Raw genomic sequence first — 14,218 nt, forward strand, 5'->3', positions numbered from 1 at the left:
CACAGAATTTGTTGCTAAAGACTCGAGAAAACAAGACAATTATGAGCGCAACAACAACAATGAAAATGACAACAAAACTAACTAAAATATGGAGTAAATTATAATTTCCAGTCTTAAAGAACTCAGAATCACAATCCAGACTCTTCTAACAGCTTCTTTCTCATTTTATTTGTAAAGGTGAAGATGACCAGACAACTTTCTTTCAGCTTTAACTCAGCCTCTTCTCCCTCTTCAAAGCCCCTCTTCTAGGACAGAAGAGGCCATCAGGGACTAACAATAAATGCCTCACACCCTCCAGTGGACATCTGCATTTCTGAACATTCCAGACCAAGTTTACACCAAAGAACCGCCCTCTTAGTGGCATTTTATTCCATCAGGCCAAGATAAAGCTTTCTTAAAACTGACTTTTTAGTAAAAGTTCACATGATAAATACACATTCATTATACTATTGTTACCTTTATGCTTTTGTGTGTACTTGAAATTTTCCAAAATAAAAAAAATTATTTTAAGTAACAGCTGGCTGGGCATAATGGCTCACACATGTAATCCCAGCACTTTGAGAGGCTGAGGCAGGAGGATCACTTGAGGCCAGAAGTTTAAGACCAACCCAGGCAACATAGTGAGACCCCCTAATCTACAAAAAATTTTAAAACAGCCAAGCATAGTGGCATACATCTGTAGTCCTAGCTACTGAGGAGGATGAGGTTGTAGGACTGCTTGAGCCCAGGAGTTCTAGCCTGCAGTGAGCCATGATCATGCCACTGCATTCTAGCTTGGGCAACAGAGTAAGATCCTGGCTTTAAAAAAAAAAAAAAAAAAAAATTGAAAAAATCAAAATAAAAGAGCCATATCTGCAAGAACATATAACTTAAGGAATATGCTGAAATCATGACAAACCAAATATTTTTGATGTGATGTTTCCTGTAAACACGGTCTCTACCTAATTCTAGTGGAAAGAGAAAAATTAAGGATACTTTACAGAACTAATAAAAAGGCTATTTAAAACATACACACACGTAGGAAGAGATAATAAAAAGAACAAAGTACTTATGTTCTAGGGCAAGCAATTAAAAACTCACTGAAAAAATGCTTTCTCAAATTACCGGTAAAGAGAATTAGTGTTGAGATAAACTCGTTTAAAACTAACAGCTGTGAAAAAATTACTGTATTTTTAAGGCACCCCCAAATATGGGTGTATTTAAACATCTTTAAAATATTTCAGCTGAGCATGGTGACTCACACCTGTAATCTCAACAATTTGGGAAGCTCAGGTGGGTGGATCAGTTGAGGCCAGGAGTTCAAGACCAGTCTGGTCAACATGGTGAAACCCCATCTGTACCAAAAAATATTAAAAAATTAGCCATGTGTGGTGGTGCACACCTGTAATCCCAGCTACTCAGAGGCTGAGGCATGAGAATTGCTTGAACCTGAGAGGTAGAGGTTGCAGTGAGCCGAGATCCCACAACTGCACTCCAGCCTGGGTGACAGACAGAGACTTCATCTCAAAAAATAATAATAAAATAAAATATTTCAAATATTTTTAAATTAAGATTTCCTTTTATCACCTAGCTTAGAACTCAAAGGAAATGTTAAATATTGGCTCACATATTTATTATTCATCCACCCATTCGTTCACTCACTTAGCAAAATGTATTGAACATCTGTCATGTCAGGCATGGAAGATTTAATAGTGAACCCAAGGAGATAAGGTCCCTGCTCTCCTGAAGTTTAATTGGGGGAGTCAGACAATAGGTAAGTAAATGAATGAACCAAGTTTATTTCAGATAAAGTACAATAAAAGTAGAGTTCTATATTGGTGATGGTTAAGTCTATAAAGTCACTGTGAACACTGAATTAGCAAATACTGAACAATTGTTCCTGGGGGAATTATAAGGGTAGGTTCCTATGAGCCTCTGGTCCCAACATTTTCATCAACCAATCCATACATCACTTTGTTATATTTGTGTTTCTGTTTAAAGACACCTTATTTAATATATACATTATTGATTCACTAACATGGAACTCATGGTCAAAGAAGTTAATCTCACACACGTATTTTTTCCACAAGATACATCACAGCCTTCTTGTGCTTAGGAACACTGAACAGCACTTCAGTGTAACTATACTTGGGGGTCTTCTTAAACAGAAAAATCACCAAAAAAAGGACAGAAATGCAAAAAACATGGTACTAAATAGTGAAAAAGACACTTGTTTACAGTATGGGAGCTAAAACAAGAAGGCAGAGCATTGCCTTGTTCAACTTCAGCTGGGAAAGTACATGTCTGGTGAATTTTTCGCTGCTCTGCACATGTCCACAGGAGACCAGGAAAGCATCACAAGTATTGACTTTGTGGTTACAAATACATTTTAGTGAGCAGATGAATCTGTAAGGGCAGAACTTGTGAATAACGAGGGTTGACTTGGCAATGTGCTGAGGGGCAGGAAGCACTTCAGACTGGGTGGCTAAGGAAGGTCTCATTGACAAAGTGATCTTTTTTTTTTGAGAAGGAGTTTTGCTCTTGTCACCCAGGCTGGAGTGCAGTGGCGCGATCTTGGCTCACTGCAACCTCCGCCTCCCGGGTTCATGTGATTCTCCTGCCTCAGTCTCCCGAGTAGCTGGGATTACAGGTGCCCACCACCACATCCAGCTAATTTTTGTATTTTCAGTAGAGACAGTGTTTTTCCATGTTGACCAGGCTGGTTTCAAACTCCTGACCTCAAGTGATCCACCTGCCTCAACCTCCCAAAGTGCTGGGATTACAGGCGTGAGCCACCGCACCTGGCAATAAGGTGATCCTGAGCTGAGATCTCAATGGACCAGAGTAGCCACAGATTTCTGGAGGAATATCTAAAAGTGAAGAGCACTCTTCACAAAGAGAACAGTGAGTGCAAAGGCTATAAAACCAGAATGAGGTTGGCATGTTCTATAGGCAGACAAGCTCTGTGTATCACAGCTATGGTATCCAGTATGGTAGACCCTAGTCATAGGTGGCTACTGAGCACTTAAAACGTGCTAGTCAGAATTGTGATGTGCTATAAGTGTAAAATACACATCAGATTGCAAACACTTCTTGTGGGAAAAAAAAATCTAAAATATCTCATTAATAATTTATACGCTGTATTGATTTTATGTTGAAATGATACTAGTTTGGATACACTGGATTAAATAAGGTTATTTACATTAATTTCACCTGTCTCTTTATGCGTTTTTAATGTGGCTTTCAGAAATTTTTAAATTACATATGAAGCTAGCAAAGGGGAGAGGAGAGTAAGACAAGGTTTGAAAGATAGCAGATATCAGGTATTTTAGGGCTTTATAAGTCATAACAGAGTTTGGATTTTATTCTAAGTGCATCAAAAATCCATCAGAAGGTTTTGAATAGGAAGAAACATCTTAGAATTGGGTTAAAAGCAAATCTCTGGTTTAAAGGCACATGAAGGACACTGTGGAACACAAAGAAGGGAGTTGTTAATTCTCAGGAAAGGCTTTAAGGAGATGACCCCCTAAGCTAAGTCCAGGTTGGAGGAGTGGTCAGACCTCTTTATAGGGTTGTTACTGGGCAATGACACAGAGGTATCAAAAGAACTTCTCTGTTCAAGGAATGTAAGCAGTTAAATATGGCTAGCGTGGTGATCTCTCCCATGCCATTCTTCAAAGAATCCTAAATCTGTATCTTCAGGTGTCTCTTCTGAGCAATCAGCATATAAAAAGAACTGCTTATTAGAGAGCTTTACCTGGATGTCTCAAGGGCATCTCAAATTCAAAATGCCCCCAAACTAGCCACGTTTTCCAACTGAAGTATGTTTCCTTCCAGATTCCCTAACAGTACCTGACATCATCATATGCTCCAGTAACACAAGGTAGAAACCTGGATGCCAACATGGACACCTCTCTTTCCTCCTAAATCTAGTCATTCAATAAGAGCTGTTCGTTTTATCTCTTACATATCTCTTAATCTGTCTACTTCTGTCCATCTCCACCCTACTCCAAGCTACTGTCATTTCATGCCTGGGTTGTTGTATTAGGGTTTAACTGATCTCTTCACATCCAGTGACATTCCCACAGTCTAAAATGTGAATTTCAAAACACTAATGAAGGTATCTTAACTTTTAAAAAATGATTCTTACCTTTTCTTGTATCTGCATTCATCTGGAGAACAGAAAAGAAATTGATAAAGAGGGAAACAGAAGAGTGAAAACCTTCGGCCACCTCTGGCTCATTTAGGATGACTGTGGAGCTGGCAGGCAGCCTTCTGGGCTTTTCAGTGAGTGAATGGACCTGCTCATGGTCCCTCACAGAACTCTGAAATGGAGCAATCTATGAAGCCCTTCTATCTTGGGATAGATTGCTCAAAGTTTCTATCTGCTCATTTGAGGTGTCATCATGACATGGGAAATGATGGCTGGAATATGAATGGCTTACACAAGAATATTTTCCACCATAGAAAAGCCTGGCCAGACCTCTCAGGACTGGTGCCAGGATGTCAGGGAGCCAGACTACTTCTATCTTACCACTCTATCCCTGAACATACAGGATCTACCTTATGGTTGGAGGTGGCTTTTCAGTAAATGAATGTTTATATGGTGCTGATGGCAACCAAAGTTTCCAGTGTGGGAGAAAAACATAAAGATTTAAGATCAATAAGATTAAGTGAAAACTCCCAAAGTCCTGAACATGAATTGGAAGTATCATTATACTGGCTTTTATTTAAAATAACCATGAAAAAATGTTTCCTAGCACTGTCCACTGAACAGCAGGGGCCCAGAAACAATCACCAAACCAAGAGCATTAAAAACCCCTAATAACCAGGCTGTGATCTCATTCCTGAAAAAAAGAAAAAAAACTAAGGCCCCTGGAAGAAGTATCTGATTCCAGGTCTGTGGTAGGAAATATACAAAATGAACCTGTAATAACTTGTCATTTCAGAAGTCTAGGAATCTATCAAAGACAACTGCAATCATGGCAGTCACCAAGTTAATGAGGTGCCAACTTACCAAAGATAGGACTATAAACATTAATAAGAATATTAACTTTAATGAATTAAAATATGTTAAGCATGTAGAATACACAAATGTGTAAATATACAGTAATCCCCCCTTATCCCTGGGGAATACAGCTCAAGACTTCCAGTGTGTGCCTGAAACTGTGGATAGTACTGAACCCTATATATACTATGTTTTTTCCTAACCTATGATAATTTATAAATTAGGCACAGTAAGAGATTAATCACAATAGCTAATAATAAAATAGAACAATTTTAACAATGTACTATAATAAAAGTTATATGAATGTGCCCTTTCTCTTTCTCTCAAAATATTTTATTGTATGTAATATTTTCTGACCTCAGGTGATGATGGATAACTGAAGATGAGGGGGAACTGCTGTACAGCACTTAAAAACAAAACAACAACAAAAACAAAGGAAACCTTACTCATCTTTGGAGGATACTAAAGAATCAACTTAATTTGAAACCCAATACATATCAGGAAATAACCAAGCATTTATTCAAATAAATGATGATAGGAAAGTTTCTCACAGTATCTCAACTAATAAATGAAGGAATTAGAGTGTTATTATAAAATATTACTATTTTGCAAACCTTAATAAATGGAGCTTGGCAATTATGAGGATTAATGTTTTGTTTCAGCTTGGTTAGGCTATATAGTATCTAGTTATCTAATTAAACACTAATCTAAGTGTTGCTGGGACAGTATTTTGTAGATGTAGTTACCATCTACAGTCAGTTGACTTTAAGTAACGGAGATTTTCCTCAATAATCTGAGTGGGCTTTATCTAATTAGTTGAAAGTTCCTGGAGAAAAACTGATGTTTCCTTGAGGAAGGAAATTCTACCTCAACACTGCAGTACTAACTTCTGCCGAAGATGTGTCTCTGGCAGAACACCACCATCTATATAGTATTCTTGCCAGAAAAAAATCAAACCCAACTCTGATGAAGCCTTTAGATCTAACTCCTGATTTAGAGGAATAGAAGACAAAACAACATATTAAATGGCATTGCGGGGGTACAATCAGCAAAATCAGACTGCAGTTTTGACCTGAGACAAATAAACTGTTTCTTTCCACAAATAATTTACAATTAATCAGTCAATCATCAGTAGTGGGGGAAGGGATAATCTATAGATTAAAAGAGATTTAAGAAACATAGCTGGCTGGGCACAGTGCCCCATGCCTGTAATCCCAGCACTTTGGGAGGCCGAGGCAGACAGATCACGAGGTAAAGAGTTCGAGACCAGCCTGGCCAACATGGTGAGACCCCGTCTCTACTAAAGATAAAAAAAAAATTAGCCAGCCTACTCAGAAGGCTGGGGCAGGAGAACTGCTTGAACCTGGGAGGCAGAGGTTGCAGTGAGCTGAGATCACGCCACTGCACTCCAGCCTGGGCGACAGGGTGAGACTCTGCCTCAAAAAAAAAAAAAAAAGAAAAGAAAAAAAACATAGCAAACAATTGCAGTGTATGAACTTTGCATGAACTGCTTTTTAAAAGATACTCTATGAGACCATCAGGGTAGTCTGAGCACTGACAGGATATTTGATAACATTAAAGAATTATGATTAATTTTTTAAAATGTCATAATGGTTTGTGTTTTCAAAAGAACTCTCATCTTTCCAGATATATATGGAAACATTTATGGATAAAATGATACAATGTTTGTGATTTGCTTCCATATAATGGGCGTGGGAGGGAGAGGGTAGTGGTGACAGTATGGGTAAAACCACATCAGCCATGAGTTGCTAATTGTTGCAACGAATGACTGGTACATTGGGCATTATTATATAACTCTTTCTACTTTGGGATGTTCTGAGCATATTCCACAATTGAAAAACAAAACAAAACAGCTTGAGCTCCTGCCTATAGGAAGAAGGAAGGCGAGAGACATTCTCCTTCCCTTTAAGGTCACTTTCCAGAAGTCATACAGAGTTTTGATTATATCCTATTGATTAGAACTTAGCCATGTGGTCACACCAAGCTGCAAAACAAGGTGGAAAATATAGACTTTATTGTGGGGATCAAGTATCCAGCAAAAATGTCAGGAATGTTTTTACTGAAAAAAAAGAAGGAACAGGTACTGTGAGAAAAATTTAGCAATCCCTGCTACACTGGCTAGGGCAAAATCTCTATTTAAAAATTAGTCTAAACATGTCATTCCCTCCCTTTGTGTCTCATAATATAATACAGGGAATACTTAATAATGGTCATGTAGAATTTGAGGAAAAGTGATTACGAGTATAAAAGATATTTTGTTGTTATGCCACAATTTCCCTAAAAAACTGACAATAAGTTTTTGCTCTCCTAAAATGAAAAGATGAAAACCTCTCGATTAACCACCACTGTCATAAATCACATTGAAACAATAGTCTCTGCTCTAATACAGAATTTTTCCAAACCTAATACAATAGAAAACTTCGAACATTCATTACAGTCTGATCTGCACTGGGTGAGAAGCAATGGCAGACGCACAATGTTCTTTTCCATTAGCAGAACCACCAAGCCTTACAGGGACTCTGGGCTGCCTCAGGATAAATTCATCCACCCAGCAAACCTTCAAAGCACTTAATATATTCAGGTAGATTTAAGCAACCATCTGTTCAGCATTCCTGCAGGCTGTGCACTAAGATACTACTGTCTGCCTCCTCCAATAATACAACACAAACCCAGCTCCTTAGGGGCTCCCATGACATAATAACTCAATATAGTATGTAAACAGAGTAAGCTTCAAAAAGCTGTAGCTTTCACTGTTATTTTAAAAATCAGCACTACTCAGCACTTGACACATATTGTTTTAAAAGCAGAATTCTCAAACAAAAATTTTAAAATGTATTAAAAGATGACCTCAACATAGAGATCTGGTTATATTTATCTATATTTTTGAAGATATTAAGAAGGTAAGGGGTTCCTGTTTACAGAGATTAAACTCACTAAAGCAACACTAGTATGTTAATGGAAAGTTGTTCCTGTTAATACAAGAACCTTCATTAAAAACTTATAGTAGCCAGAAAATATTTAATTACTTAGTGGAAGAGAATAGAATCATTGAGTGAAATGAAAAACAACAGTTTTTTTTTCAAATCTTCATTTTTAAAACCTCAGTCATTATAATAAAAATTTATTCTGTGCAAGATTTCTGGAATTAGAATTGCCCATGCACCCCCATCCCAATACCAAACATCTAAAAATAAGCAAGGAGGTAAGTGAAAGTCATTGAAAATTTAATAGCGTAATAACCAGTTTTTCAAAGTCAGGTCTACATATCTATATAAAAAGAATATCTAACTCCTGTCTGAATTGAGATCCTTACTTGAAAATTAACAGAATGGTTCAACAGAAATCACTGATTAAGAGACCTAATCCCCTAATTTTTGAGTTAAACAAACAGATTTGGGGAGGTTAAATGGTTTGCATCAAATGTTATACAACAGAAAACGAAACAAAACAAAACAAAAACTATTACTTTTATCAAATTATCTCTCAGGAAGGAGGGGAGATAGCCGAAGGAACACAACCAAAGAAGAAATATTAAAATGAAGCTCTAACAAAATTAAAAAAATAGTCCAGACATGGTGGCTTACACCTGTAATCCCAGCACTTTAGGAGGCCAGGGCAGGCAGATCCCTTGAGCCCAGGAGTTCGAGACCAGCCTGGCAAACACAGGGAGACCTGGTCTCTAATCTTATAAATAAATAAATAAATAAATATTAACAAAATAAGCAGCATTCAGAAAAATTAGGAAAAGCACTTGCAAAGTGCTTATCTGAACAAAAGTATTTCCCACTTCCAAAATCTGAAAGCAATTAATTGCTTATTTGTGTCTAAATATTCAACCTATAGGAAAAGTTACATTTAAGCTTTCCCTAAATAAAGTTCTGTGAAATAAAACTTCACAGCCTGTGAATCAAGAAATGAAGAGATGAATGTATATAGATGCAATGGTGAGTGATATATGCATCCCCAACCATGCCACCTCAAAGCCCTTTGCCAATCCCCCATTCCTGCTACCCCTTCCTGGATAAGGCAGCCATTTATTTTCATGTCAACCTGTCTATGCCTCAGTCTCCCAATCTTGGGAACTAGCACACTCTGCCTTACAGAGTCATTGTGAAGTTTAAAAGTAACTTAAGGAAAACACCTGCTGTAGCTTGAATATGGTTTGTTTCCTCCCCAAATCTCATGCTGACTTTTACCCCCAGTGTGGTGGTGTTGGGAGGTGAGGCCTAGTGGGAGGTTTCTGGGTCATGGGTGGATCTCTCATGAATGGCTGGGTGCCTCTTCTCCTGGCAGTGAGTGAGTTCTCACTCTCATGAGATTGGATTGGTTCTGGGGAAATGGATTACGTCTCAGGAGAGGGAGTTGTGATAAAGCCAGGATGCCCCTTGGGTTAGGTCCCTCTTTGCACGTGCCCACTTCCCCTTAGACTTTCTCTGCCATTTTTTTTATGCAACACAAAAGCCCTTGCCAGAAGCCAACCAGATGCCAGAGCCACACTTCTTGTACAGCTTGCAGAAACATGAGTGAAATAAATCACTTTCCTTTATAAATTACCCAGCCTCAGGTATTCTTTTATAGCAACACTAAATGTACTAAGATAGCACCTAACTAAATGCGTAGTGTATTAGTCCATTTTCATGCTGCTGGTAAAGACATACCCGAGACTGTGCAATTTACACAAGAAAGAGGATTATTGGGCTTACAATTCCATGTGGCTGGAGAGGCCTCACAATCATGGCAGAAGGTGAAAGGCACATCTCGTATGGTGGCAGCAAGAGAGAGAATAGAACCAAGTGAAACAGCTTTCCCCTTATCAAACCATGAGACCTCGTGAGACTTATTCACAACCACGAGAACAGCATGGGGGAAACCACCCCCATGATTCAATTATCTCCCACCAGGTCCCTCCCACAACATGTGGGAATTATGGGAGAACAATTCAAGATGAGATTTGGATGGGGACACAGAGCCAAACCATATAACCTAGTACACTGCTTTAATTCTCAAGCAAGAATCTTCATTTCAGACCACAGTAAGGGATCCTTCTTATGCACAGAAACAAATGATAGCTGCAATTATTATCATAATCATCATGATTATTATTATAGGCCAAGAATTGACTAATGGCTGGGGTAGGGGATGTATATCTTGACTCAATGCCTCTTCCTCTTTCCTTTCAGGGTGAAACTACAAACTTAGATCTCTACCTTTTCCCCCTTTACCACTGGCAATTCAATTAATTCCTAATGAGAGAAGTATATCTTTCTTGCAGATTCAGAAACATTTTCTAAGTTCCTTTTCCCTTTCTCCTCTCTCCCACCTTTGACCAGTTAACTCAGAAAAATTGTCCATTTCTATGCCCATTTGTGAAAGGACCTAATCAGGGCTTAATATACTTATTATTGTAATCATAATAAAAAAAATCTAACATTCCTTGAACATTCACCGTACCAAGCACTATGACATGTACATTATATCAGCCCACTTAATTCTTTTTTTTAAATATATATATATTTTTTATTATACTTTAAGTTCTAGGGTACATGTGCACAACGTGCACATTTATTACACATGTATACATGTGCCATGTTGGTGTGCTGCACCCATTAACTCATCATTTACATTAGGTATATCTCCTAATGCTATCCCTCCCCCCTCCCCCCACCCCACGATAGGCCCTGGTGTGTGATGTTCCCCTTCCTGTGTCCAAGTGTTCTCATTGTTCAATTCCCACCTATGAGTGAGAACATGTGGTGTTTGGTTTTTTGTCCTTGTGATAGTTGGCTGAGAATGATGGTTTCCAGCTTCATCCATGTCCCTACAAAAGACATGAACTCATCATTTTTTATGGCTGCTTAATTCTTGTAAAGTGTTAATATTGAGCCTATGTTGGAGGATGGCACTATTATTATTATCATCTCTATTTTACATTGAGAAACCTGGGGTTTAGATAACAAAATCCCATAGCTACTAATTGAAATGGAAATCTAACGCAGGCTACCTTCCCAACTGCAAAGATGATGCCCTTAATCTCTCTCCTATAATGCCAAGGAAAAAGGCAAGTAAAATCAGAGAAATTAGGAGCCTCGAAACTTTTCAGAATTTTGTTCAAAACTTCTGATGGCAGCAGCAACCGGCCTGGAGTGGTCACTGCCATGATGCCAGTTGCAGTGAGGGAGGTGCAGCCAGGGCTGCATGCTCCATGGAGCCAGTGGGAACCAGGAACAGGCAGAAGCCATGCCCCTTTCTGAGTGGCAGGGCAGAAGCCCCATGTTCCTGGGCACAGCTGCAGCCGCCCAGCCATGGCTGCAGATCTGGGCATCCCTGCACTCTCAGGGCCCCGGAAACCACTTGCCCCTTTAGGCTTGAAAGTGCTTGCTTCCCCTGCCTGGCCTCTCCCAGCTCCCAGTGCCCACTCTGATTTTAGAGCAAAGTTATGGCCGAGCCCCGGCACTGTCACAACCTGGCTGGGCGTGTGCTCGCTCAGGGAGACACTAACATGCCAGCCGCCTGCCACCTTGGCCCTCTCCAGACTGTGGTCACTGACGAGCACATGAGGGAGGCCAAGGTGGGGCTGAGGGCAGCTCAGTTTGGCCCTGCAGGAATCCCTCTGCATGAATAGCCTGGGCGCCATGGGCACCATAGACGGCAGGTTGATGGCGGCAGGAGTCAGGCTCCTAGGTGGAAAGAGGCGGTTCCCAGTGAAGCCTGAAGCCTGGGGCCCAGGCTGTCAGTTCCACGTGAAGTCTGCGCCCAGAGTGAGAACTTGTGATGCTTTTTTGTTGGTGATGCCAGTTTTTTTTTTTTTTTTTTCTGAAAGATACTTCAAACTTCAAAATTTAAATGGGAGATTGATACATAAGATGGTCTTAATATCCAACTGTTTATCTTGCTTAACTCTGGTAACTATATGGAATGTATTCTAATTATTTTATTTCTTAGTTAAGTATATTTTATGACTCTTAAAACTACTAAATAGAACTAAGAAATACCATTAAAAGGTCAAAATGTTGTATTTTGTAATGATATATCATCCAAATTATGCTTTTCTGAAACGTTCATCTAATTTTTTTTACCACCTTGAGATAACTGTTAACTATTTTCTCTTTTATATTATATTGCTTGTCCGAAGGACTTTTTTTGGGTGGGGGGAGAGAGGTGCTTACCTGACACTATAATGCTATTTAGTATACAGCAGACCATATTTCATCTTTTTTTTTTTTTTGAGATGGAATCTTGCTCTGTCGCCCAGGCTGGAGCGCAGTGGTGCAATCTTGGCTCACTGCAAGCTCCGCCTCCCAAGTTCACACCATTCTCCTGCCTCAGCCTCCCGAGTAGCTGACACTACAGGCGCCCGCCACCACGCCCAGCTAATTTTTTGTATTTTTAGTGGAGATGGGGTTTCACTGTGTTAGCCAGGATGATCTCGATCTCCTGACCTCGTGATCCACCCACCTCGGCCTCCCAAAGTGCTGGGATTACAGGCGTGAGCCACCGCGCCTGGCAATTTCATCTTTTTTAGGTTATCTTTTGTTTGTTTTAAAAAATGCATTGGTACAGAGAGAAATGTAACACTTGTTTCCCTATCACCCTAACATTATGCTAAATATATGCTAATATTGCTTAAATATTAGCAAAATTTAAGAATTTGCATGTTTGCTTCCTATGTTTTTAAGGGAAAGACAGCAAATATTTTTCCATCCCCCTATCATGCTCCTTTTCCAGAAAGCAACCACTCTCATAAATTTGGTGTGAATCCTTGAAGTCTGCTTTTATACTTTAACTGCACGTAGGTATAGGAGAAAAGATACTGAGTTGTCTGATATTTTATTAGTTTTACATAAACAAGTTACACATATCTTCTGCAACTTTTTTTCACTCGAGATTGAGTCATTGAGATTGAGTCACATGAGACTGAGTGTACATATAGATTTAGTTTATTCATTTTAGCTGCTGTCTATATCATATCGATTATATGAATATGTAATGATCCATCTTCCTACAGCTGGTCAGGTGAATTGTTTAGAATTTTCTAATATTACAAACAATATGACAGTTAATATCTTTGTATATCACTCCTAATACACATGTGTGTTTCTGCAGGGCAATATACCTAAAACTGGATTCACTGGTTTGTAAGATGTGCAGATATTTAACTTTACTTACTACTAATAGATTATTCTCCATGTACTAATCTTAATTTATACTGAATAAGTGGTTATCTCTACCTGTATTCCCATAATTTTTGTTTACCCACATTCTTATGTACACTTGTAATAGTTCTTTTTTTTTTTTTTTTTTTTTTTTTTTGAGACATAGTCTTGCTGTCACCCAGGCTGGAATGCAGTGGCTTGATCTCAGCTCACTGCAACCTCTGGCTCCCAGGTTCAGGCAACTCTCCTGTCTCAGCCTCCCGAGTAGCTGGAATTACAGACGTGCCCCACCACACCTGGCTAATATTTTGTGTTTTTAGTACAGACAGGTTTTCACCATGTTGGCCAGGCTGGTCTCAAACTCCTGACCTCAAGTGATCAATCCACCTCAGCCTCCCAAAGTGCTGGAATTACAGGCATGAGCCACTGTACCCTGCCAGTTAAGCTATTTTAATTTTTGCTAATCTTTGGATGTTAAATGGTACCTTATTAATTTTTACTTCCCTAAAAGTGTTTATTTGCCACTTAGGTTTCCTCTTCTGTGAAATGCCTATTTCTGTGCTTTCCCCATTTTTGTACAGGGTTTTGTTTTATTCTTATTTGTAGTGCTCTATATTTTGTGAGTACTAATTCTTTATATGTTATATATGTTGCAAATATCTCTCCCACTATTAGTTTATTTTTAACCTGTTTATGTCTTTTAGTTTATCAGAAACTTTAAATTTTGATATAGTCAAATTTGTCTATTTCTTTTTCTATAATATCATATTGAAGAAATCCTCTTTCCTACTCTAAGACAAAAAGATAAAGCCAAGATCCCTTAATATTTGAGTCTGATTTTGATACTGTTTCTCTGGTCTTATTAACTACCCCTGAGCCATTATCACATTGCCTTAATTTCTAAAAATTATGTATGCATTTATGTGTAAATATAAGCTTATTTTTGTTTGGTTTTTGTTTGCTCCCTTGTTTTATGAAGCTTCCTGAGAAAGGGTTCATAGGAAGTAAAATTTTTTTATGGTAAATATATTTTTATTATTAGTTGTATCAGAAAAGC

The 14,218-nt window shown here is 38.7% G+C and overlaps 1 protein-coding gene across 1 annotated transcript in view; it reads right to left on the bottom strand.

Annotated features, from left to right (window-relative positions):
* The window catches only part of C7H8orf89 (chromosome 7 C8orf89 homolog), a 52,746-nt gene that overhangs the window by 24,050 nt on the left and 14,478 nt on the right, over nt 1-14,218 (bottom strand). The gene's annotated exons all lie outside the window — the stretch shown is intronic.

This window comes from Pongo abelii, chromosome 7, assembly GCF_028885655.2.
Source record: "Pongo abelii isolate AG06213 chromosome 7, NHGRI_mPonAbe1-v2.0_pri, whole genome shotgun sequence".
NCBI lineage: Eukaryota > Metazoa > Chordata > Mammalia > Primates > Hominidae > Pongo > Pongo abelii.